The sequence below is a fragment of the Ixodes scapularis genome, unplaced genomic scaffold (assembly GCF_016920785.2).
Source record: "Ixodes scapularis isolate PalLabHiFi unplaced genomic scaffold, ASM1692078v2 PGA_scaffold4__175_contigs__length_147842914, whole genome shotgun sequence".
NCBI lineage: Eukaryota > Metazoa > Arthropoda > Arachnida > Ixodida > Ixodidae > Ixodes > Ixodes scapularis.
This window is the reverse complement of record NW_024609879.1, coordinates 2448246-2475017: the sequence shown is the minus strand read 5'-3', so window position 1 is coordinate 2475017 and position 26772 is coordinate 2448246. Positions and strand designations below refer to the sequence as shown.

At 46.9% G+C, this 26772-nt stretch overlaps 1 protein-coding gene and 1 pseudogene across 1 annotated transcript in view; both read right to left on the bottom strand.

Annotated features, from left to right (window-relative positions):
• Positions 1 to 26517, bottom strand: part of LOC8039910 (dual specificity protein phosphatase 8) — a 165952-nt gene extending 139435 nt beyond the window's left edge. The window contains exon 1 of the mRNA XM_040217821.3: positions 26161 to 26517. The gene's annotated coding sequence lies outside the window, so the exon portion shown is untranslated. The remainder of the gene's footprint in view (positions 1 to 26160) is intronic.
• LOC115310726 lies at positions 12598 to 13269 on the bottom strand (annotated as a pseudogene).
• Positions 26518 to 26772: the final 255 nt, after the last annotated feature.

The window sequence follows — 26772 nt, the reverse complement described above, 5'->3', positions numbered from 1 at the left end:
ACGAAAAGACTGTGCAAGGTTTACGCGTATATATTATTTTCCTCTACTGCCCTTAGGAAAGCGCTCGTATCTCTAATGTAATCCATTGCAAAAGTGAACTGCAGGTTATGAATAAATTTGAATAGTTGCTACACGTCACGTTTTGATCAGTTTCGTTTTCTCGCTAGCCTACACTTTAAGTATACAGAAGCCTGTTTAATTAATTGTATTAATTATTGAAAACAATTTCTGCAATCACAACTTTCTGAACACGCTGATGCATTTTATTTTCTCTTTTTACATATCCGAATGACTTCAGTGGCGGTTGAGTAAATGTTGAGTACAGTGAGCGCGCGCAGGTGATTCTAGCGAAGCCCGTCCGCCGATCCTCCCCGAAGCGTTGTTTCAGTTTTCTTCTTTTCGCTACAATTGTTTCTGCTCAAGCGTGTGTCTTTCAAATATGCGTTCTATGCGCTCGCGCTCGCGCCAAGAGGACAGTGCAGAATTGCCGCTTTCGGGCCCGTGCCTTCACCTGCAACGAACGCGAAATACGTATGCTAAATTATGTAAAGCCTGGTTCAGACAGTGGCGTTTGACTGCGTCCAACGTTACTAAACCACTCAGTTGGGAAACTCCCATAGAGACAGCCCTAAAAATATGGCCCCAATCTGTCTCCGAACTAATGGCGAACACAACGCCACCATTTCTCCCGCAGCGGCCACTCGAGAAACTGCACGTGACTTCTATTTTTGGCTTTGACAGGGGTGAGCCCCCGTCTCCCCGGCGGACGCGCGGCGTCGAACTACCGAAGTTAAAATGCACCTAGGTCGGGACGCGCTACCTGAAAGGCCCGCTGAGGCATGGTTTTATAAAAACAATATTAACATTTCCGCAATACCTTGCGAACTAAAGATGAAAAAAAACATCACGCGCCCATCATTTGGTACTAAACTCCAATAAATTTCATACAAAAAGAGTCTTTTCCGTTTGTTTTTACGCAAAAACAGGCTTTCAAAAAGCTCAAGGTGATCACAGTACAGAAAAACGATAAAGAGTGGCGCTGGTGTCGCATTTAGCTCGGTCTCGGTGGACGCCAGCGGCCCAGGTTTCGACGGCGAGTTTCCCAACTGAGTGTTTTAGTAACGTTGACTGCGTCTGACTGCGTTGCGGCAGCGAGAAACCAGGGCATCCCTGCTGCTCACATCGCGTGCGAAGATGAGTCCTTGAATTGGATTCTACGCTTCATACGAAGCACAGTCGTGCCGGTGAGTCGCTTTCAGTTCTCGACGCAAAGCTGTCAAACTCATTCAAACGCAAGTGTCTGAACCGGCCTTATGGCGCATTCACACTGGAAGCGGATCCGCGTTCGCGAAGCGGTTGCGGATGCGGTTCGCGAGCGACCCCGTTCAGACCCACCGAGAGGCGGTTGGCGGTTTCTCGGCGATCACGCGTGATCTTTCGAGACTTGCGTTTGGCAACCCTGTTTTACAATCCCAAATCCACTTTGATCCAAAGCCAAAGTTTAGCTATTTTGGCACTCGGAATATTTTTCTCCGGGATGTTCGCGCGCATCACAAGTTCAGGCAGCGAAAAAAGAAGCATGGACCCGCCAAACTCGCCTGTGATTCCCTCGACTTCGCCCACACGCAAAGCCCAGCTAGGCGCGCCTTGCTGACTCGGAACAGGATGCCCCCGACCTTTTCTTCGAAGTGGACCCTTCCCGCATGAATAGCTGACCTTGTTTTCGGGATAGAGGGCCAGTTTTCCCCCCGGGTTGTTCGCTTTTATCATTTTCGAAGTTGTGAGCGGTGGGGTGGACCGTGGTGCGGGGGAATGTGTTCGGTGCTAGCCGGTCGTGACTTCGTTGGTGGCGGACTCTCCTCTCGTCACTCGCTCGTCGATCGAGTCTACTCTTTGTTTGACATTAAGCTCAAATAAACGCCGTATGGATTACCTCTGAATTGTCTGGTACGTACACTTTATGCCTTGAGTAGGTTCCCTTTATTTATTTTATTAGTAGTAAACGTTACAGGTCGAGCTAGCACAGGTACCCTGCCCCCTCCGCGGTAGTGCGTTGGCTACGCAATCAAGCTCACGACGTAACCCTATCGGCCTCCTGGTTGTCATGCACGGTGTCGAAAGCTTTCAATAGTTCACGCGACTATCCTAGTGGATAAAAAAGCTGACATTTCGGTCGATCAGGGGCGGGTTCCGACGTTCTACAGGCAGAGATTAACACGGCAGCGATTTTCGGCTGTGGCACCCGCAGTAATAAACAAACTCTTATCCGAACCAAATTACCGGTGCAAAGCCCGTTAAAATTACGAGTCAATTCTTTGCGCGGCGGATTCAAGTGACGGACGTGAACATCAACTTTCTCCGTTGATTTGTCGAAAGCTAAGACTACAGCGCTAGGACTACAGCGCCTTGGACGCCTCACCAGCGACGGGTGCCATCTTGTTTCGAAAGTCACTGACGTCACGTCAGCGTCGCGTTGTGATTGGTTGCCGCTTTGCGGTTCGTGAAAGCGGTTGGGAGAAATCGGTCCCGAAGCGGTTGGCGAAAACGCGCTCCAACCGCTCGATCCTAGCCGCTTTGCGGTTGAGAACGCGCGGATCCGCTTCGCGAACGCGGATCCGCTTGCAGTGTGAACGCGCACTTACCGCTCATTCACACTGGAAGCGGATCCGCGTTTGCAAAGCGGTTGCGAACGCGGTTGTATAAATATCCAGTACGATTGCACGCGCACTCCATGACATCAAGTGCGCGTGCAATTGGACTGGGTCTTTATACAACCGCGCTCACAACCGCTTTGCGAATGCGGATCCGCTTCCAGTGTGAATGAGCTGTTGCGCATCAAAGAACGCCGAGAACATAGTTCTCTGCGCTGCACCTGCTGTCGTCTCCAGCAATACTTTTTCTAAAAAAAAAAAAAAAAAACTAAAACAAATAGCACGTATATGTTTGTCAATGCCTTATTTTTGGAAATTTACTTGGAATCTTTTATATAGATAAAAGGAACGCGTGCTGGAAGGCCTGAAATCCTAGTCCCTTTCGAAGTACTCCGCCTTGGATGACACATACTTGTTTGAGCATTTTTTTTTTTATCGAGAATGCTCGATGAAATCATGTATCCCGAGACATGCGAATCATGTATCCCGAGACAGAGAAATAGTGAAATACACGAACATGATCGCAGATATCTGTGTAGGTTCGTCCCGTCCGGCCTGAGTCGTGGTGTGCAATGCTTCATACTTCACTGCACTTGCAAGCAAAAAAATTGGGTACGACAGGAGCGCAAGTTCGGCGGAACGGGCGGAACCGAGGAGCCCACTTGCAACTGAACTGCACGCAGAACTGACCGATCACACCTTTATTGAGAGCACGCTCTTTACTGAACCGCACAATAAAAGACGACAAGAGTATCTCGTCCGACGAACATTCAAGTCAACTCACGCCTGTGCGTAGCTTTCTGTGCTTTTCTAGAGATTTGGTTAAATTCCTCGAGCACGACGCCAGCTGCCAGCTGTTGTTTACTGTTGTACATCGTAAAACCCGCGACGGAACCAAAAAGGACAACCGCGATACTTTTTATCTGCCTCGGGTTTTAGTAGGTGCGTACCAATGTTGCCTGTACTTGTTTGTTTTCTGCCAGTTTAGGCGAAATGAGCCACACGCTTGTTTCAAGCGGTTTAAATTTAAATAAATAATAACCAACGCACAAAGAAAACAAGTTTTAAGTACTTTTTGAGATTTTTGAAATGACTTTTACTATTAAACGACTGCATGCACTTGAATGTTCAATTCAAGAGTTTATAAAACGTGACTACCCCATGCTTGTCACCTTCCAACAGGGTGCTAACTCTCAATGGCTCGAGCCGCTCGAGCCCAGTGGGTCGTTATGTAAGCCTGTGGGGTAGTTACAGCCGTCAAAACGCACGATGACTAGGGGGGGTGCTCACTTTTTCTTAGAGTGTACTTCAGACTTCAGTATCGTTTGGCAGTGACACGCGGCGGATACACACCTAGAAAACGATTAAACCTTCGCAGATCGATTGCATAGTGTTTCATAGTGCCTGGATCGACTTTGCATTCTCAGCGAAGGATTTTAAAGTGATGCCGATTAGAAGAAAATAATAATTCCCCCTAGCGGCGCAGTTTACAGAATGGGAATTTATTTGCTTTTAACCTAAAATTAACAACAAAAAAAATAAAATAATGAGAAGTAAGGAAGAACGGTTGACGTAATTTTATAGACGGTGATTAAAAATGTAAGGTTTTACAACAACGCCGTTACGTAAATATGCAAGAAAATCACTTTACAATTACACAACCAAATAAGTAGCTATTCCGTTACAAACTTACTGACAAGTGTAAAGGACTACAAGTAATTCAGAGCCGTATATTGAGAGAGTCTGGCCAGTGGGTGTGGCTACGAAGGCAGCATAGAGAGGAGAAAAGTGAAGGAAAGGGGGGAGAGTGCCGTAGGAGCGAGACAGAAACAAGGCAGCAAAGAGGAAACGACCGCCATTTTGACGCAACGCTGTCGGCGCCGAGCACTGTTGACGCTGCGCGTCGTCTGCTACGGAAGTATTTCTTTTTCGCCTGAATACAAGTTTGAGTTCAACCACGAAGAAACTTTATTGGTTAGCTCTTTAAGCCACCGAGGAATAACAATATATCATTTTCTTGCCAGAGCCTGTCAAGTAAAAGTAAAGAACTAAAATTTGGATGTCGATCCCATGCATTCCGCCGGGCGAATGAATGAAAATGGCGGCCCTCTCCGCTCAGCTGGGAGCAGCCAAGAGTTCACGCACATGCGCTCACGCCTCTCGCTCTGCGCCGCGGGCTGATTGGCTCAGTCAGGAGGGGGGCGTTACGGCGGCGAGATCATAGACTGACCAAACTCTCCCCATATACGGCTCTAAACTAATTATCTTACTGGTAAAGGATTATGTACTACAAGTCTGGTTGTGAGGAATAACAGTTTGTCTTCCCTTAGAACTTTGCTTGCATTCGGAAAGCGCTATCTGTCGGCACTGGGAATATCCTGCATCTCCGAGAGGCGCCCAGAATAGACGACAGCAGAATTTACTGTCGAACGGCACCGAGGTCTACCGCGCTATTTCCGCTCCAAGAATTAGCCACCAGGAAAAAGTCCGACCTTGCCGCCTCTTTCTCCGGCCTTCCAATTTGTTCGGGAAACAAATCGTCCCCAGGGTTGCGCCACGTGGGCCTTCGGGACGCGGCTGGCGCAAAACACGGCTCTCCGAAATCGAACCACAACAACCTGGCCCCGTGAAATAGCTGCCTGGGTGACAGAGCGCCGTTCTCTACGGCCCTCGAGGACACCGAGGACCTTCGCCACGGCGCCCCTGGATCAGGCGCAAAACTGCAGTGGATGAAGAAAGCACTATAGCCGGTGCCTATGAACGCGACTTCGACTGGTGGAAGCACACGAGAGGGACCTCTTTCGCCATTTTAAGGGGCGAAGCGTTCTCAGCAAAATGCGGCACGATCGCGGACTCGCGAATAGGTCAAAGGTTTGATTGGTCCCTAACGGGTGCCAATCAGAAAGCTTCGATGCCACGCTCAATTAGCAATCCAGTCCCATCTCGGGTAAAAGCGAAAAAGCGGGACCGAAATCGGACCTTCTGGGCGAAGCAAATCCACATGGCACGGACCAACCGGGACGAAGCAAGCGCCACATCACCGCCTGCTGCGATTGCACGAATGTGATTGGCCCGAATCATTTTGGAGCACCTTTTGGAGCAGCCGCAACTCCGTTTGCGAGCAGCGAAAATCATTTTTGGAGCGCGTGCACAGGCTTCATTTTGATTCGTACCACCACGAAGAGTATACGTTAAACGCGTCGTGCAACAATGTTTGGGTTTCGGTCAAATGATTGTGGTACTTGTTCCCTGTCTCGTCTGGATTAAAGAACTCAAAAACAATTTGGCCTGCGCGTGCTAGTTCCTTAAAAGAAAACAAAAAAAGTGACGTTTTCGGGCGCCTTCCCATAACCACTCTCAACTCTTGCAGCGTCTTCCGAATCACGCGTGCAGTGACGCGCAAGGGGGGACACAGCATTCGGTGGACTTCTCTTTCAAAGCCTCCAGCGCGCGCGGCCTCCACTTCCGATTCACATGGTGAGCTTGAAGGTTGGCCTGAGCGATGGGAAGAGATCGGTGGGCTTGCCTTTCGGTAAGGAAGTTCGACTGACGCACAACCGGGTGTGAGGCTCGAGGGAGAAATAGCAGTTTCGTACACCTCGGGCAGATGGCGCCACTAAAACTAAACATAGTACAACTTTGGCGATACGAGAGTTTTTATGCATTTACTCAAGTTGAAACGAATATATTTATAAAATATAGCGTTAGATTGAGCACATAATAGCACATCTTGCCAAAGCATTCAACTGTGCCCATTGTGTGTCACGCTTTAGTTCCCATGGCCGACACCCCGCTGCTGCAAATTGCAAAATATTCCCGTTCTTCTCTTTGCTATTACGCAACGGGATCGCGATATTTCAAAACAATGAGGCGGTAAAAACTAAACACTGCATATTCCTTCTAAGTTAAAATTGTTGCATTGCCTCTTTAAGGTTCTTGTGTTGGCGTATTTAACTAAAAGACATAGTTTCTTTAAGAGTAGAAATTACAGAGAAGATGCAAGCGAGCTGGTGAACTTTCAGCATTGTAAGACCCGAGACGTAGGACAAAAGGAGAAGAAAAACGGGGACAACTTGAGACCTGTGTCTGTGTTGTCACCTTTTTACTTCTCCTTTTGTCCTACGTCTCGGGTTTTACAACGTTGATAGTTTCTTTACCTTTTTTAGCATCAACTGCACGGCAGGTTGATTCCTGCCGGCAGGTCCTATTCAACCTGCACGGCAGGTTGAAAACAAAAATAGCTGTTTGGTTGCACGCAGAAAGACTATACATCCATGGCAACAACCTGCTAGGAGAGGAAAACAGTATAGCCTGCCGTGTATAGTTAATATAAATATAAACCAAATAGTATATTCCTCCGAAATAATGTTAAAATGGCTATCTTGAGCACATAAATTGATGCTTCATTAGAGTTCTAAATAATGTAATTAAATTAAAACTTTAATTTAGATTCAAAAAGATATGTTATTGGAATATAAACATAAATTACGCTTTATACGTAGAACAGCATGAGAACAAAGCTCCGCATGCGAATAAAAATAAAACGTTTAAAAACGATTCTGCCCAACTGGTTAAGCTTGTTCCCAGGCCTCCTCCGCTGCTTCGTCTAATATAATTTTAATTCATTTAATTGACTGTACTTCGAACACGTAATGACTAGAACTATAAAATATGGTGACAAAACCAGATAGTTCAAATTAAGACTAAACCTAAAATATCGCCTGAACATCGCAATTTATCACAAATAATAGCGGCAGTTGTATTCAGAAATTTTCACTGTAAAGTAGCGTTCTTAAATTAGCCCTAACCGATTCCCCTCCATTTTTCTTTTTATTCTACCCGACGCCTGCGTGTTCAAATATCCCGCTGAAGGGGAGTGCTTTCCTCTTAGAACACGGGCGCACTGCAGCAAAGCAGTATAAGCACAATTGTGATGCTTACTTGGCGGTTGTTTCACAGCAGTACAGGAGAGAGTGGCGACAAGCGCACTCAACAAAACTAACTTACCCGCCAGGGCGGACTGCGAACATGAATCGATATTGCGAAAATTCCGAGTACCGTCAGTGTTTGACAGAGAGTAAAAGTAAAAGTTTATTGGGATTTTGACGGGCCAAGCCCGGTAGGGGGGTAGTGGCAGATGGGATTTCTGCATAACTGAACCTGTACCCCCCGCAGTTTACAGAAGTGCAAAACGGAAAGTCGGACGCGCGAATCCCGCTGACCCATTCGAGAAACATGGCCCTAGCAAAGAATGCACGCGTTAGCCAGAAAGCTGAACCGTCAATTTGGGAACAGAAATCTACTCCGTATAGGAACGCGGACCTCCACTGGAGCGCTTGGACTCGGATCTCCTGGGCGGGACCGAACGGATCGTCGTGTCGCATGCAAGGTCGGAAGCGCGTGTCTCGGACTGTCGCGTGCGGCAATTCGGAGCGGCGTTCGGACTGTCGGATCGGACGATTCTGCCGTCCATGTGTCTCGCGCTTTAGATAAAGAAATGTTATTTCTAGAGAAAGAGAGAGAGAGGGGGCTGGAAGTAACGTGGTTTTAATAAAGTCAGTGTGTTTCTAATAAACTTTGAGTTGAGAGTGCGCTCCGTGTTGTCGTTACCTCCTTCACTTCGTCCTTCGGCGCTTCTATCCAGTCATGAAGCAGCTGGTCCAAGTGAACATTTTGTTGGTAGCACTAAACTTTAGGTCGCACAAATGCTGGCGAAAAAGACGAGCGGACGCGAGGGTATTCTTGAGTCACTTTGAGCCCACTGTCTGGCTGCAGGGCGACATATATACAGCAGAACTGGGGTAGCTGTGCCACCGCTAGGATCCTGACAGGCAACGCCATCACACTTCTACGACATCATCGAATCGAGCAACCACTTCGGAGGACGCAGTAAACACGCCAGTCGCACTCCGGGCGCAAACTCCAAGTCTTTCTTTTCATACGGTCAGCGATGCCAACGCGGTCTCAAGCAGACATCCAAAATGGCCATCTACGGGAGGATGAGCGGGTCCAGGTTAACCTCCCCAGTAAGCGCGTAAGTCGGGCACTTCTTCGAGCGGATCGGGCTGACAGAGCACGGGTAATAGTCCTATCAACACTCGGGTCATTCGGACACGTTCGCGAGTACAAGACAACGCGTATACCCGAATCAAGCAGGGGTCGCCATGTGTGTTTCAATGTTTATGAGACGCCTGCAATGTCTGCGAGAAGTCATGACCCGTCCATCTGAACTCGGAGAAACAACCGTCCGGATGATAGAAAAGACATCGAGAAAGAGCTCGGGCCAGCAGTATGAAAGATCCAGTAGCTAAGGCAGCGTTTGCGGCTAAGCACACGTTGTGCACTTTACTTTTAAGGTGAGAGTAGAGGTTCATTTATTCGCTCACCTCAAAATACGAGGGCCTGGTCAAAGCGAATTCTGCACAGCCGCCTAAAACTAGCTCGCCGATAGGAAACTGGACGTTCCCGATTAAAACCATCGGCAGAGACGAAATTTCGTTTCTGGAGCGAAAAGCTTTTCGCCAGCATCTGTACATCTTGGCGAATGCGTTGTAAAAATTGCATCCGTGCTTTCGTCGCGTTTTACTGCGTTTCTTGCCTTACTCCGTAATGTGCCGTCCAAAACTCGTGTTTTCTGCCCTAGTTGCATTACATCAGTATGTGCACGACTTCTGCAGTAACTTTTGTATCCCGTCTTGACTACCTATATTGCCGCCTGCATGATCGACAAGATACGCTCCTCCGTTCACTTATAAGATTCGCGTACGTTCTCAACCCGAGCGTAAAATATAAGGAGGCCCGAATGACCTTGCCTAGTCAGTCTCGCCCTAGCCTGGCAGATCGCCACAAGAAGCGGCCGCCGAAATGGAAAAGGTGGAGCGGCAGACAACGGATGAGAGGAGAGCCACGTGACTGGCGCCGCGCTGCGGCGAGACGCCGAAACACACTTCTCCCGAGCGAACGAGCGTGTTCTTTAAATAATTCAAAGCGCCGAAAAAGACAAGGACAAAGTGGAACGACACAGGGCGTTTAAATTTGCGCCTTGTGTCGTTCCACTTCTTTGTCTTTGTCTTTTTCGGCGCTTTTAATTATTTAAAGAACCATGAACCAACTGGCTCAACTTTCCACTTTGCCGAACGAGTGTGTTTCGGGACCTCGCCGCTGCAAAAGCTGTGCCCTGATCCAGGTTCCCTGAGAAATGCAGTTTGGATGCTCTGTGCCACCAGATCCTCGCGCTCCAAATCTGCAACCGCGCACTCTATGGCTCCGTCGTCGAACTGCCAGGCTTTCTGAGTATAAAGGAGGCTGTGCCTAGCTCTTCCCCGAATATTCTAGGTCGAATATTCGAGATGACAAGCACAGTGCATAAAGAACCGAGCGCCGTATCACCGATTCATTGACTGATTCTCCTCGGCGATAGCCAGCTGTTACGCCGACGTAGCGTCGCCTGCTGCTGCCGCGTCGACGCTCGCTGCTGCTTTCTCGACGTGTGTCCTCTATTTCGTTTCTGGCACAAGTTGGCCGCCAATAAATCTATAGTTCATTCCGACTGCCTCTTCGTCTGTCATTCGTAACTATATTCACCGTGGGCGTACGTGTGAAGATATATATAGTAGGCATAGGAATCAGCGTTAGCACTTGACGCACAAAGCGCATGTAGATGACTCTAAGGCAGCACGAGGCTTCAAAGACAAATTATCACTCAGGTTTGTTTACTAACAGTGGCGGAACATTCGCAATAAGAAGCGCAAGGTACGCTCGCAAACTGAGGATCGTAAGGAAGGTGACAAAAATAACAGGCGTAAGGAGCCCCCATGTCTGTTTGCTGAGAGCATATTGCTTCGTATTCATAACGGATCGGAAACAGCTGCTTTCAATTATATTAGGGAACTCGTGGAGAAGATAGGTAATGAAAGTTTAACTCCTTCTTTTACTCGATTACCTCATGCTAGGAATAATAATGGGTCAACATTGGGCGAATTACTGGTTCGTGATTGTACGCTTGTTTGACCAGTAAGAATTTTTGCGACATCAATGTTCGATTTATCGGTTTATTTGTGAATTGCGAGAAATTGTGTACCGTGCTCGGTCTCAAGTTTGCAGTCCTTCGATTGTTTTATAGATACTCTTCGGTAACCAGTCCAATGAATTTATTTCAACACAAAAGGTTGCGTATAAACTAGTCAGAGAGAGCTTGAAAGTACCTGGGGTCCGCAATACCTGAGGCCAAAAAGTGGTCTGCCTAAAAACCACCCCCGAGTTCAGTATCGTCGATGGCCAACGGGGATTTACTTTCAGTGGCTGGTGATGCGGAAACCTACAAAGCGCGTCTGTTCCAACAAATAAACCACTCTCCACACAGATTCATGAAATGGTGCCTTGCGTGCAATTTCAGTCAAACTGGCTCGAGGTCAGTCCTCTTGAGCCCTTTAATACCATTTGGCAAATTTTATTAAAAAGTAAATGTTAGACTTCGTTTAACAGGCTTGCTACGTATCTGATATCTTGAGTACGCCGCAAGCAAATGCCCATATAACAAATAGTTAGAGCCCTGCGCGGATAAGAGTTCGACAATCTGTATCCGATCCGCATCCGTTAAATTCGGATCCCCATCTGACCCGCAATCCGCGCATTCATGTTATATCATGAAACCAAGCGTGATTGAAGCAAACAAGCGTCTGCTGGTGTCTAGTAAGCCGTGTGCTAATCTTTGTAAAAAGAACCCTTCGAGTCAGAATACAGTGAAAGTCATTTGTTAGTATTCTGTTTTATCGCATTTTTATTATAAGCGATCGTTTTTCCAAACACACTCCTCGGCGCTGGAAAGATTATCGCAGCTATGAGATCGCCAGGGAGTCTCGACGCTGTGCCCAAAAGATGCGCTCAAAATGATTTCGTTTTTGTTTTTTTTTTTTACATTTATTTTAAGCACACGCGTATTTTCCAACCATTGAAATTGATAGAAGACAGACTAACAACATCGTGTCAATTTATTTAGGGCAAAAAATAAAAAAGTGGAAGAGGAAAGGCGGTCACTCAGCGCAGCGAAGTACTTTTACATACATGGTAAGACGTGAGTACACCACTGGGAAAATATGACAACATTCAATAATGACAGAACCTCCCATAGGTTTCGGTTTTCAGGATGAACCCGCGACTGCGTGTTCCGAATCACATACTAAGCAACACACACGCCACGTTTCACTTGTCACCTGCGGTGTGGCGCGTCGGGCGCACTTCCGGTCGGGGGCTGTGGGCGGAAGTCACCATGCAGGAAGTGCATTCCTGCGTTATTTTGGAAGAAACCGGACAAAAACCTGCCTTCACGTCAAAACGCCGCGACTGCATGAGGCTGCACCGAAAGAGTCGGGAAAGGTTTGAAGATCAGTTTTCACGTCTTTTCTGCCTGCTTGGTTAGTCCAAAAACGTTAATGAATGCCATAAAAAAAAATTAAAAAAAAAAGGCGCCGTTGGACCACGAGTGCTTGTGCGGGAAGCACTTTGGATTGAATTCACGGATACTTGTGGTCGTCAATTTTTTTTCCTTTGTTCCAAGATGAACGCCGGAAACCCGTGAAGTCGTACGGACCATATAGGACCGCGTTCAGTGCGTCTTCAAGTTGAAACGGCCGCCTGATCGTTCGAGCTGTCTTCTGCTCATTCAAACGTTTCTGCTTGTTGTCGTCTGTTCGTTCAAACGACACCGGACCGCAGACCAAACGTTGACCCGGTAATTGCGATAAGAAGGAGGTGCAGGCCTCAAGACTTTTCAGTTTGAAAATGGGTTGGGGTAAGTAGGCTCGGAGTAAACAGTAGACATCACCGACCTGTTATTTATTTAAAATACTGCCAACCCTTGCTGGTTATAGTGGATACGATAATACATCAAAGAAAATAGAGTTGACACAAGAAATTATACATCGAACAATCATTCTCACAGGTGCAACTACTCGTCAGCAAACCAATTCATCAACTTTTCTTCAAATTCATCAACAGAGGTGACGTCCGAAAAAAAACACTCGGGGGGTAGTCTGTTCCATTCTTCGACTGTTTTGACAAGAAACAAATATTTAAAAATGTCAAGATTAGGCCTAAATGGGTCAACTGACAATTCATTGTTTAGTCGTCGTGTCTTCCAGGAGATCCGATACAAGCTTGCGTGTTAATATAGAGATACTTAAAATACAACAAATAATAATAAAAAAAAACTTCAGCCGCGCAATTGTTCGTCCTGACGCTAAGGAGGATAATTGGGCTTCCCTCAACAATGCCGAAACAGACTCGTGTCTATCGTATTTAGAAAAGATAAACCTCGTTGCTAGTCTTTGAATGCGCTCCACCTCCTTTATTTGAGTTTGTGCGTGGGGGTCCCATATTATCGATAAATATTCCGATGTTGGGCGCACTAGAGATTCTCTAAGAGGGACGAACTCCGATGTCCGCACATCGCACTTCGTCCCTCTTAGAAATCGCCTCATAAACAAAGTTTCCTATATGCTGAATTGCATACATTTTCAACGTACGTATTCCAGCTGAGATCACCCGAGAGAGTAATACCAAGATACTTAATAGCCTTAGAACGTTGCAAGACTACACCATCTATTTCATACGTGAACATTATCGGAGACTTCTTTTTGGTTATGCTTAAGACAGTAGTTTTATCAAAATTAATTCGCATATCCGATTTTTCACACCAGTGAAATATAGTTGTCAAGCAGTCATTTAATAATTCTTGATCATCTACAATTATAACGGGGCTGTAAACCAATCAATCATGAGCGAAGAAACGCACTTCTACAGCTGGGTCGATATCTTTAACGATATCGTTAACATAGACTAAAATCAAGACTGGCCCCAAAACAGATCCTTGTGGTACGCCAGACGACCGGCAAAACAGATGACGCAGGACCGTCAATTTCAACGTACTGTGTCCTATCAGATAAGTATGATTTGATCCAAAGCACCCAGTTCTTATCAACACCAAGAACCAATAACTTTTCAAGCAACTTTGTATGCGTGACTCTGTCAAATGCTTTAGATAAGTCGATAGATACAACTTCTACTTGTCCACGAACATTTAGCACTTTTCCAAACTGATGATTTGATTCAAACTAAGTAACAGTCGATAGCTTCCTGATGGAATTTCGTGGCCCACACGTTCTTGTGGGTGTTCGGACTATTTGATCGAGGCCGTGTTTTAACAATATTTCTTATATGTAATCATCTTGTTTCCCACCTGACTCTTCTACAATTTTTTCGTTCCAATTAATGTGTGGGAAATTAAAATCTCCAAGAACTACTAACTTGGTGCGTTCATTAGCATGGAGTGTCAAACAAATCATCAATTTGTTCAATAAAACGGATGCCTGAGGATGGCGGTCTATATACTCTGCCGACAAGAATGTTACAAAATGTTTTAAGAATATTTTGCACCATGCACTCTCATGGTATGGGATATGCGTTACAGCCTGATACCTCAAGGACCACTTTTATAAGCAAACCCGTCCCCCCCCCCCCCCCCCCACACACACACACACACACCTTTAGTGTCCTTGTCGCACCGCAAAATATCGTAACCGGAAGGGAAGACTTGGAAATCCGATACGTCATGACGCAACCATGTTTCCGTTATCACGACAAGATGCGGGTCATGATACAGTAAAACAGCTTCCAGTTGGTCAGTTTTATTCATAACACTTTGCGCATTAAGCGTAACTATTATCAATCTAGGAATCTTCTGATGTCAGTCTTTTTCTGAGGCAAACGTGGAACTGGCCACGTGGGCTGTATTTAGCTTTACCCTCCGTTCTTTTTCTGAATCCCAAACGTACGCCACGTCATTAACGTATAAGTCTGTCGTGAACAAGTTGAACCTTTGCTCCTCCCCGTTTTTCGTCGTGTGCTGCTGACTCCCACAATTTCTTCCTCGTCTGCAGCGTTTCTTTGGAAAAGTCATCAGAAATTGACACTGCAGTTCCTTTTAGTTTCTTACAGTTTTTAAACACCGACACTTTTTCATTATAGTTGAATACCCTTAACACCACAAATCTATTTTTGCCTTGGGTGATTCACATAGTCCGATTCTGCTTGCGACTTTCAATATCGACGTCGACCATCTCAGATGCGGTTCACGCTTTTGCAGACCGAGCGACGTCGGGACTCAAAATAGCGAGCAGAATCTCATATACGGATCATGCTTCAGCGTCCATACTGCGGCGTCCACGCGGAATGAACTGCCGAAGGTCGCACACATTAGGGAGTCTTAGAATAGCGCGCGCTAAAGCTTTGCGTACGCAAAGAATAGCGTCGTCGCCACTGTGCATGCTCCGAACGCAACTCTGGTTTTGCGCTGTGCGTGCGCAATTTTAGCGTGCGCTATTTCTCGGGAATAGCGTGCGTACGCAAAGAGTCTTTGCGCTTCTCTAAGGAGGATTCGTGATGACAAGTTAGCTGAAGCCAAGACGAGCAGAGTTAAAAAAATGGCGGCTTCCAGAATTATGTCGGCGGCTGCTTTGGCGGCGTCGTGAGTCCGGCGTCGGCGGCATCCTCGCGACTGCGATTTTCAATACGGGACGACATTGTACTCGGTTTGGCAATGATCACCGGCAACTTGATGCTTGCGACGCGCGAACATTTCTCGGCGAAGGTACGACGTGCGAAGGTCAGTACACGAGATCTCTCTCGCCGAGCCGACGCAAGCGGACACGACCGGTCAACCGCTCGCGTCGCATTCTCATGTTTAAACAAATCTAAAGTGCTACTCTGGACCAAAAAACCTGTTTTTTTCTTCTAAAGTTACAGCATTTCGTGCGTGAAATAAAAATTATGACTGCATCTTGGTGGCGTCGCAAGCGCAAGATGCTTGGGCTTTTGCGTCGCGACGGAGAAACGCTATTCTAAAACTCTCTTGCGTCGCCTTCTGCTAATACAAGCGCTAAATTTAGCGCTAGCGTGCGCTGAGATTGCGTCCGTTATTCGAAAACTCCCTATTATTCACCCGACGTTTTGCGGTGTAACAAGACTCGTTAATTTCGCTGAGGCCGCTCAAGTAGTCAGACATTGCCAGGAAGACGTGGAATCAATTTTAACGCGAAAAACGGCACGGGGACTCACACCGACGCCGACATCGCCTTCCAATGGCGAGCTTCTTTCCCACAGTCCATCGCGCATGCGCGGCGCCGGTGGTGTCCGCTAGGGGCGCTCCAGTTTGTTTGTAAGCCTCAATTGTACGTTTTCAAATTTTTTTTTTTTTTTTTTTGCCCGTACAGCGATTTTTGTTTTTTCCCTGCCAAACAAGGACAGCCTTTCCCGGGACGACTGATGCTTCTGAATTTTTTACTTCTTTTAGAGGCAGCATTTTTGGCGAGTTAGAACACTCTGAAGTAGGCGAAAACTGTGAAATGGTGTTAATGAGTACTTTAGTAAGGCCGAGAGTTCAGGAAATTTCATACTCAGCCTCGGTCGGACTATCGAAATATTTCTCGAGTACTTCAATTCTTTAAAGGAAACAAACCGAGACAATATCGCTTCCTTTATATTTTTTATTATAGGGTACTTTTTCAGTCTGCGAAGTTCACAAAACATTAATGTCTAAGAAAACCAATCAGTAAACTTGCGAGTTCATCTGTTCCTCTCGCTTCAGCTCATGTTCAATCAGGTTCTCACCTGCTCCTTCACTGTGCATTCGCCTCTTCCTCGATTTATATTTCAGGAAACTAGTACCAGCGCAGACGATGCTGATCCTCCCTGTGCATCAGTTCAGTATAGTTTCTCGGCCGAACCTGTCTGAAACTTACGATGAACGTAATCAGATGTATCTTAGATGTTAGTAAAAAAGAAAAAAGTCCCCAAATTAGGCTCGAAACCAGTTCGTGGCTCTCGAACTGACTCAGTACCGCTGTCTTGGTATAGCGTGCTACAAGACACACTTGGATCACGAAATTCAGCGAAACTTGGATCACAAAATTAAGCGAAAAGGGAAATGGAGCAACACAGTCACGTGCACGTTGGTCCGATCGAATATACCATATGCGGAACTGCTTGTTGGTCTGGCAACACTGTATACAAGCGGACATCTTGGTAGCGCCAAGTATCTTGAGTTTCGGTTTCTCAGCATTTCCAGAACATGGACGCTGCGCCACTAAGTACGATACGGAAACTTCATTGTTTTCTTCCTTCCGATCAGCCAACGTGGACAAAGGATTAGGCCGGCATGTCTTTCAAATGTGAAGGTACTTTTAATTCTTTTTTCGATGCGAATACGCATAAAGTCGTGCTGTTTAGCAGTAGACTGCTCCACGCCAAACATGCAACTCGAGGTTATTTTTTTTTTATTTTTTTTTAATTGTTCCTAGCAAAAGTTTTTTTTTTAGAAAGTTTTTTTTTTTTTTATAGGAAACTGCCCTGGACAATATTTTCAGGCGTTGCAAAGAGCTCATATTGGTTTCAGACAGCACTGACCTCAAGCACAGTTGATGGATGTTGCGTTTGCACTATTAATGAAGATTTGTTCAACCCTGGCAGAATAACTGCATTGACTTTCTCAAAACTACCCCCCCCCCCCCCCCCCCCCCCCCCCGAGCTTCTTTGCACTAAACAAAATGTTTACCTCGGTTGCGACAAAAAAAAAAAAAAGAGAAGGAGATTGTGAAATAAAGTTGTCACCGCTCGTGTTGCTTCCGTCGACGTCCGCAACGCAAGTTTTCGCCGCCGCCGCCATCAAAGTTTTGTCGAAGTGGCGTTAGACCAAAAGACAGGAAAATCCCGTCTCTGTGAGTATTGAGCAAATAGACACGTCGTCCGTGTCTGTTGATGTTTCTTATTCTACATGACCGCGTTTTAAATATTCAAGTACATTATATCAACAAACTCTCCTGTTTAGTTTTAGAGGTGTTTTACAAACCTCGCTTGGTGACGCCAGACTCCGCAAAGCAATAAAATTGTTCTCTGGCTTTCCAAAGCAATTAATCTTTTTTTAATATATGACATTAAAATAAGGGCTCTCTTGTGCTTTCAGTTTTTGATGTTTACTGTTAACCATACGCATCTTCAATTATTGCTGGTGGTGCAGATTAATAAAACTCGTCACCGCTTGGTGACGACGTTGAGCTGGCCGCTGTTCCGCTTCTTTTCTAACTAGGCCGGGAAACGCCAGACGCCTAAATTAAACAAGCAGCCCCAAAACTTGTGGTGGTACACCTTCCGAACTCCTGGGTTTTTTTTTTTTTTTTTTTGGAGATGGTCGCTGGCCTTCGCCCACCCTGACAGAGCCCCGAACAATTATGATGCGAGGGCTGCAGAGGCTATCTGGGCATTCCATTTCATAATCAGCGAACAAATGGGAACAGAAGAGAATGAAAACTTCGTAATACCTCCTGTCTTTTAATAAATGTCATAATATGCTACTATTGCTAGTTGCACTATTTTACGCGAAGAAAATTCTGATATTTCGGTTCAATCTCCGTGTTTCCCGTTCTCTTTGCTGATACGCAATATATTTGTCGGCTGTCAAGTTTTCAGTTACATTTGATAGTGATAGTGATAGTACTTTATTGCACTTAAAAGTTTGTGGTGCCGTTCGGTGTGCAGGTGAGGAGGGAAAGGCGTTGACAGAAACTAAATGCACGTTTGGCCACCAAGAAATTTTTTTCAAAGGCTGAAGATAGATGAAATATGTTTCACTTTTTATGGAAGTTCGTTTTTACTCTTCTTGGTAGCTTCAACGAGGCGGCCGTCACTGTAGAAAACACCTGTAGTGCGAACCTATATATTATGCCCCAGAAATGGTCAGACTATGTCCCTCTGACTGCAATATCTTTGACTTGTAATTACTCATGATTATTACTTGGTACAAAAAACAGAAAAACGACAGCACAATAGTGATACAATCACTCTTCAGTGTGCCGTTGTTAGAACGACAAATTTTCAACTCTCTGGGTAGAGCTCATAGTTCAGATAAAAATACCCATCTTTTTTTCCTTCTGCTGTGATATTCAAGTTCCGTTCACTCAAGATAAATATACCATACCGTATACGGTGTTGTAGCGTATGTGGCCGCACGCGGAAGTATCTGCATGTAAAAAAAAAAACTTGTTGTTGGGCTAGTTGGTGTTGACTATCTGAGTGTGTTTTAGAGCTGCATAAAAAAAAAATTAAAAAAAAGAGAAAAAAAAAAAAGAAGAAAAGCGAGCCAGCCCGAACCCTTCCGAGCTCATGTCCAGGCTGCCTAACTAATCCCTGATGTTTGGGAATGAAGCAGAGAACCTTGAAGGGATACAGAGATTTTGTCGGGGGGCCGGTAAGCCCATTAGCACTCGTACGAGAAGGCCGTAAAAAAGCGAGGAGGAAAATGGAGGAGGAAAGGGGAGGAGGAAAAAAAGAAAAGAGGGGGAATTTCTGCCACGCTGAAGAAAATTTTGAGCGCCCGCCTTTAACAGCCTTGGTCCCGTCCGCATAAATCGGGCTGGTTACGAATCAACAAAAACGCAGGCCGACACTACAACGCGCATAAAAGAAGAAAAAGAAGAAAACTTCAGAAACAACTTTGGTACAACTTCGTGAAAAGATGAGGGCCCAGTTCAATAGTTATAAATGGCTTCACGCTGCGCGATAACGTCCACATGTTTCTTCGCGTTATCGCCGATTGTTTTTGTCAAAACTCTTAAGTAACAAACAATATTAAGAAAAAAATTGTGAACCCTGTTCACGTTTGCGTTCACGTCAGGCACGAATCAAAGGTTTACGGCTGCTTTCGCAGCGGAATGCAGCAACGCGTATTCATCGCATCTCTCGCACGAAGCGCGGTCGCTTGTTTACACCGGTTCTTTGCCGGTCAGGTCACTGGATCCGTTTTCTCGTCGCTACCAAGATGGTGGACGTAGTTCTCGACGCGCTACTAGATGGCGCTCTACATTTCGCATATGGTCTATTGAAGCAACCTAATGGCGGTGAGTGCGGCAGTGCCCTCTATCCGCCGATCAGGCAACTGCTGAGATGAAAGAGTCTTCTATAAGTCGCAGAGTAACTTGAATCCTTTTGCACGACAGTATTTAGTTCTGTAACCTAAGTACTTTTGCAAGTCATTTCTGCTCAATGATTAGGTTACTCGTCAGTTACTTGCACTTTTCTTTCGGGAGGCGGAAAGATCAGAAAAATGACGAACTTCAACAGACCAAGCTCCCCGGCCAGTTTGGCCGCCGCCGCTGCCGCGATGAAGCTAAAATATTTCGTCATTAAATGATTGTGCTCTACTGCAGGACGATATCATCGCAATCTGTCAATGGTATAAAGACAACAAACTTGATCCGAACACTGAAAAAACAAATCTAATATCTATCACCCGTAAGACTAATCGAACCCATTTCGTGTACCACTAAGAAGATTCGATGATTACTCGCATTACAATTATCAAATATCTTGGAGTGATGATTGACTCCAAACTTAACTTTAACTCGCACGCGTCCTACGTTGTGAGCTCATGTTTTCGTCTTCTCGGTGCAATTTCATGAATTAGTAAGCGTTCTTCGAAAGGTTTTCCTCATGCTTTACCGAAGTGTATAGTTATTCCAAAACATGACTTCTGCTCTGTGATTCAGAAGAGCCCCAGTGTTACAGCTGCCAAAAATGTGCAACGTGCACAGAAAATATCTGCCAGAATCAATCATTTTAGATAACTCTTTCACATGACTCGTATGCCTACGACGAAGTACTTAGACAACTGCAATTACTAACCTTGCATCAAGATGATGCTTGAGCGACCTTGTCAATTCGTGTTTTAAATGCATACATTCCTATAACGATAAGAGCTCTCTGCTCCCATCTATTAACTATCATATACCCGGCAAAAACGCTCGTCATAACCGCACATTCCTTGTCGATCATACTTATTTCACGCCACCCTCGCGCCGACTGCAAAACGATTTCACTCACCTGGAATCAGATGATTGAAATAATGGAATCATTTCAATTTCATGCAAATTGATGGAATCAGATCGCAGGCAGACAAGATATATCGTTTGCTCGGCACCGAACAAAGCGTACTCCATGTGCCGCGGGGTCAACGAAGGACGTGACCAACAGAGGATGTATGACACAGCCCATAGAACACACTATGCCCCATGCGAAACCAGAGTCGTGTATCACATTCCCCTCTCTTGCGGGAAAAGCAACATGGGCCAAACTGGCCGATGTATAAACGAAAGAGAAAGGGAGCACGCAGCGTTCGTGAAGGGTAGATCAGCGTGACATCTGTCAGCTCATTGTCGGACCTGTGGATGTGATGCAAAGCTGACCAGCCTAACCGTCCTTCACAAGAGCAGGAACTCCTTCGCACGTGGAGTGCTGGAGGCCTAGGCCATTCAAGAAACAGGAGAAGATTGCGTGAGCACCTCGTCGATTACGCTTCACGAAAAAGAACGACCATATTTGCGGTTGGCCACACCCCGTTGAGTGGTAGGCCAAAGGTTTTCGAATCGCGTTTAATGTGCCGTAGAAGGAAGAAAGAAGTGCGGCTGGGAAGAGGATGAAGTAAAAATCAGTTGTTAGTCAGCGGTGTGTTTGTCCAGTCGTTTTCTGTGTTCTCGTTTTTTCGTGCCCAGTTGACCCGATTACCAACAGTATGTACCAGCTAGCTCACCTAAAACACGCAACTCTGGAATCAGATGACCGACATATTGAACCGCAACTTACCTCAATTGAAGAAGTGCTTGCAACGTGTATCGAAATAATGTTTATGCTTGTGTTGTTGTTTTGCCTGCTTTGCTCAATTCTTGCTTGTATGTGTCTTTTCAAGAAATGCGTGAAATTATGTAACCTTTTTTGTTTGCATTTATTGTAATCTGCGTTGTTACTACCAAGTGCACCTATCTGCAGGCTTCGGCCGTTGTTGGACGCTTAAAAGAAACAAATACAAATCTTTAGTTGTTGTGTAGTCTTTGTGCAGGTGCGACTAAAGTCAGTGGATGCAGGGAAAGTAATGCCAAGTATGGTCGCCATTTTGGTTCATGGAATGAGCAATTTCTTCTTGACCTCTCCATTTTTGGTGAGCCAATCTAAATTTGCCGGGGACGGATAGCTTTACAGAGAAGTTTCTGGTACACAGCGATCTTTCTATCCACACACCGGCGAAACAAGCGTACATCATCTTACCGCCACCACACGTGCTGTCGGTGCTTGGAGGCACATGAAAAATAATTTTCTTGTCTCGAAATACGCAACAAGAACAATATCAATGTAAGAGATTCGTGTAGATGGGCATGACTGATCATTTAATTGCGTAGACAGGGCCGAAGACGCTTATGTTGGCGAGGAACGCCTTCAGTACGATGATGCACCATTGTAATCTCGGCGGGACTGCTTCAGAAGGACCCTCACGGAAAAACATATAATTGGGGGTGTGTGGATATTTAGACAGCGTACACTTGGTCAGCCATTTCAAAGTTGCGACGAGTCACTCGCTGTAGATGAGCAATTTAGCCAGTGCAGTGCAATCGCTAGCCTGGTGTCTTTAACGGGCACGACGCAGTAGTGATACACGACCGCACGCCGGTACGATACTCATCCAGATCGAAACGGGCAGGGGTGGGGATTGAACCCACGGTCCTGGGTTCTGCAGCGCAAGCCTCCGCTCTATGTGCTCCGAGCTGGTGTGCGCTAGCCCACTCGGCCACCGATCCCCCAGGACCCTCTCGAAGCTTCGAAGATTTGAATGGACGGAAATGGCGATTGCAGGGCAATGAACACCGATTAGCCAATCGCCCTGCAAGGTTTTGGTCGTATGTAGTATCTGTTTGTGTCCGACTAGATGGGCAGGGAAGGCGATACTTTCCCAGGATCTAGTGACCTCAGGTGCGACCACCCGCTGCATCTTTGCGCGTGAAGAGCACGAGGCGGCAGTCTCGTGCTCTGCCGGGAGGCCTCTAGTGTGGACTGAGGTGATGGAGACGTCGCGCGTGCGCCGAACCGTTTGGTGAGATCGGTATTCTGTCTCCTGCCGGACATCCTCTGGCCACTCGTTTGTGACGCGGGACAAAACGTTGGCATCCTCGATTGCCAAGCGCGTGAGAATGAAGGGGCCCGCAAACCAGGGTGGGATAGGACGGCACTGTGAGGCAGGGCCGCTAGGAAAGACTGCTGAAAGTCCAGAGAGCTTTCTTTCTCCGGATGTGGGGAAGGATGGGGAAAAGGCACCGCTCTCTCTCACAACAGCCATGATCTCAGTCAAGGAACAAGAAGTCGGTTTGAATACGTTATCTTTCGATGGTTATGTGAATTGCAGCACAAATTGTACCTTGAGGATATCTTAAAAGTAACGAGTTATTGTTGCTTTATTTATTGACATCAAAATGCCGCCGACCGTCATTAGGGTCATTAAAGGCGAGTTTTCTCTCATTTCATCTAACGAATCAAAAAATAAAACAGGAGCCTTTAAAAAAAAAAAAAAATAGACACTCACATTGGTAAAGATAGCATGCATTATTCTAGAACAACACCAACACCAGCGGCTTAAAAATGCCAGAAAATAAAGTAAACCAAAAATACACGCACGTAAGTTTTCTTACTAAAAATGTTTAACTTGCTTCACACAATGCTGTCAAGAATATATACGAATCAGGCACATGAACATCGTAAATTATTAAGAAATGCTCGGGGGAATCTAAGACAACAATCTTTGGAAAAGAAGGTCCCACCCATCTTCGTCAGTTGATGGAAAAAATAGTTATTAGAATGGTTGTTCTTTAGGAAAGAGTAAACAATGACACCCATTAGCTCTGTTTCTGAATGGTTGTATAAATTTAGAATGACTATTTACGAAAGAAAGGATTAACCGGGGCTTCAAATACTGGCTCTGATCAATGTTGAATAGGTCATGATACACCATAAAAATGAACTTTTGTCGAGCATCTCAGGGTCTGTCAAAAAGGAGCGCAAGGCCGATTTGATTGAACACAGCGCTAACAGAGTCCCTCTATAGCTGCCAGTTGCTGTGCCTTTTCGATTTCATGCATGTTTTGTTTTAAATATTTAGTATTAAGTTACTAGCAACCTTATTTCATATTTAGTGCTATACTCGAATACTTTTCAGGCTGAGTTCAACCTATTCAGTTATTTTACCAGGTACTCAGTAACTTGAGCTCCTTGAGCAAGCCTGGCTAGGATAAATGCCCGAAGCAGTCGCGGCAAGTGATCCTTACAGTGCTAACTAGTCAGCCGTCTCCCTCTCCATACTCCATATCTTGATACTCTGTAGGCTCTAGTTGGCAACGCCCCCTCCTGGCCTCAAACAGCAATGTCCCGCTCGCTGAGGAACTACCAGCGATCAAACTTGGAAAATTACGTGTCATTCCTGAACGCGTCTTCGAATGACCCCGTTCGTGGCCATGGCTCACGGGGTCCCACTTGCTCCGTTTGTTTCACGGGCTGGACTGGGGACGACGAGTTCTCCTTGCTGACGAAGGAGAGAGGGTGCCTGGGAAAAATGGGAACTGCTGTTCGAGTTGGGGACAGCCGATTGGAGTTAGTCGAAATACATTCAAAAATACGAAAGGGTGGGACAAACAGGACAAACCGAAAGATGTTTGTCCTGTCCGTCCTTTTGTTTAACTCTGACGTATTTTTGAATGTATTACCAAAGCGCTCAATCCAAGAAATACATCCTTTGTCAGAGGCTGGTCGCCGCGAACATGAGATTCGAGAACCTTTTACAGGCGCATGGTAAGAAGCATTAGAGTTTTTTTTTCTTTTTTTTTTTTCAATTTTTATGTTTCTGGAATTTCTCCAAATAAAGGCCAGAACGAATAAAGGTTTTGCCAAGGAATGTTGGAGCTTATTTTGCCGCACAAGGAGGGAGCGGAACGGGCTGCCAGAGAGCGGCTGGAATCACCGTTTCCGAATTCGTCTAGGTATGTCAGTCACTGACAAGGTGAGAGGGAGGAGCTTCAGTTGTTTCGCCTCCAGCTTCCTATGTTCCACAGCGCTTCGGTGCGCACCAAAGAACGGCGGAAGGCACGGAGGTCACCTAACAGCATCAACTGTTGTTCAGTTTTCCGATAGCCTCAAATAACGCAACTGCTACGTGAAGTTTTCCCGTGGTCGAGGGTCACCTCCGCCGTTTCACCCGTTTATTAGTGCGTATTTACGCTCCGATACCGAAGCTTGAAACCGGGGGAGGACGCCATGTTTAACTGACTGGTGCAGACCAAAAGCGGAACCGGAAGTCTTGGTATTACGAACCTGTTTGGCTAGAGAGATCAGATGAGCTAACCAACGGTTATAGAGACATTACTGTCAGACTTTTAGTTATAGCCGAGTTGAAAAACTTTCCGATCACCCCTAGAGCTTATTCGCCGCTTACTAGAATCAGTCCCAGCTGTAGGGTCGATAGCATATTGAAATAAATAAATGAGTTTCTAGGCTCGGAAGGTACACGCGTCATGTGCCCTGTGCTCAGCATGTTTAGTGCTGCCGGAGGAAAAAAAAAAGAAAGGGGGGGGGGGGGGGGGGGGAGGCTTTTTAAAGGCATTGTGTTGTTGAGCGATGGGCCGAGCGTTGCAGCCGTGTTCTGCTCGCCTGCCCTCCTCCCCGCAGCGCTCGTTGACTGGGCCCCGGTTAGCGCTGGCAGTCAACGACAACGAGAGGGGACGGCACGTGAGCGAACCTACGAGTGAGCTCACGCTCCAAGCATCCCTTTGGACCATCAACTACACGGCATGTCCGCCACCTATTTACGCGCATCGCTGGATTCGCTTTCACTTTTAGCTAGGAACGATTAGTTTTGACACCTCGAATTTACGAAGGAGAATAGGCATGCTGAGAAAGACGCCGCGCCGGCGTTGCGAAGCACCTCAACGAGAGATCTTCCCATGCCAGACAGGTACTTCTGGCCGGTGCCATTTTCTGCGTTCGTGCGTATGGTGCAGTGCCTCGCCCGCTTTGCGAAGCGCGAACATGCGCGCGGCTCCGATTCTTTTGTTAACATTGGAACGGTGCATAGTCAGTAACAGGACGAGAGAGAGGTTGCGCAGTGGTTAAGCGCACATTTGCCTTCGATCATGCTTCCCCGTAAACCTCAAAGAGCCAGAATACGACAGACGGCAACTAGGCACCCGAAGGAAACGCGGTTCGCATAATCGGCGGTATACAAAGTGCATCAGGTTTAGTTAGTGTCCCCGATTTACTCCGAATAGCTGGGCGAATTGCAGCGAAACCTTTTTCGGACTTTCTGTCCATGTTTATGGCCGTCGTGCAGCGCGAGTTCCGTCGGGGCGGCGCACTGCTGGCAGCGCGAGTGATCGTGCGCACCCAGTGCACGAGCCACAGGTGTCTCGCGAGCGGACGAGTCCTCGCACGAACCGTGGGCGGAAACCCCGGCGGGCCCACGGTCACCTTGCAGTGCACATGAGTCACCGGCTGTTGCCGCTGCGAGTGGCCAGCTTGCCGGCGATCGCGCAATGTGTTATCGTGCACGATAAAGTGGCGACGGGCCGTCAAGCGGTGCGGGCCGTCGACTCACCCGTGGCGGGGCTATCCTAGGGGGCTCCAGTCATGCGGCCGAGGGGCATCCTCGGGGGTCGGGGACCCGTCGGAGAGCAGGAAGCGAGCACCGCATCCCTCTCGAATCAACACACCCCTGATGGACGCACTGGACGTCGCACACGTCGGCACTGCACCAGCGCGGCTGGGACGGCGGCGTCGACGGCTGGGTTACCGGTCACGGCGCTGGCACGCTGCCTGAGCCCGCCGAGAACACGCACGGGGAGGCGAAAGCTCGGTGTCGGACAAGTTCGTAGGGTCCGCGGCTAGCCACAACACAACTCCGCCATGATTGCGAATGCCCCGCAAGTGTTGCTTACGCCAGGCGGTGACTCATCGGCGCTGCGAGGCCCAAAACCTGGCGCGGCAGGGAACGGCGCTGCTTCCTGATGCGCTTACCTCCTCTCTCAGCGGCCGCGCCTCCTCCTCTCCGGCTCCATTCACCCGCGCTGCCGACGGGAGCGGCGCTTTCCCGCACAGCTTCCGTCGCCGCAAACACCGTATCGCTGCGGGATGCAGCGAGCCGATTGTGCGCAGTTCTCCACGTATACGCCGCAAACCCGATAGCGCCGCTTTCGAGGGAAACAAGTCT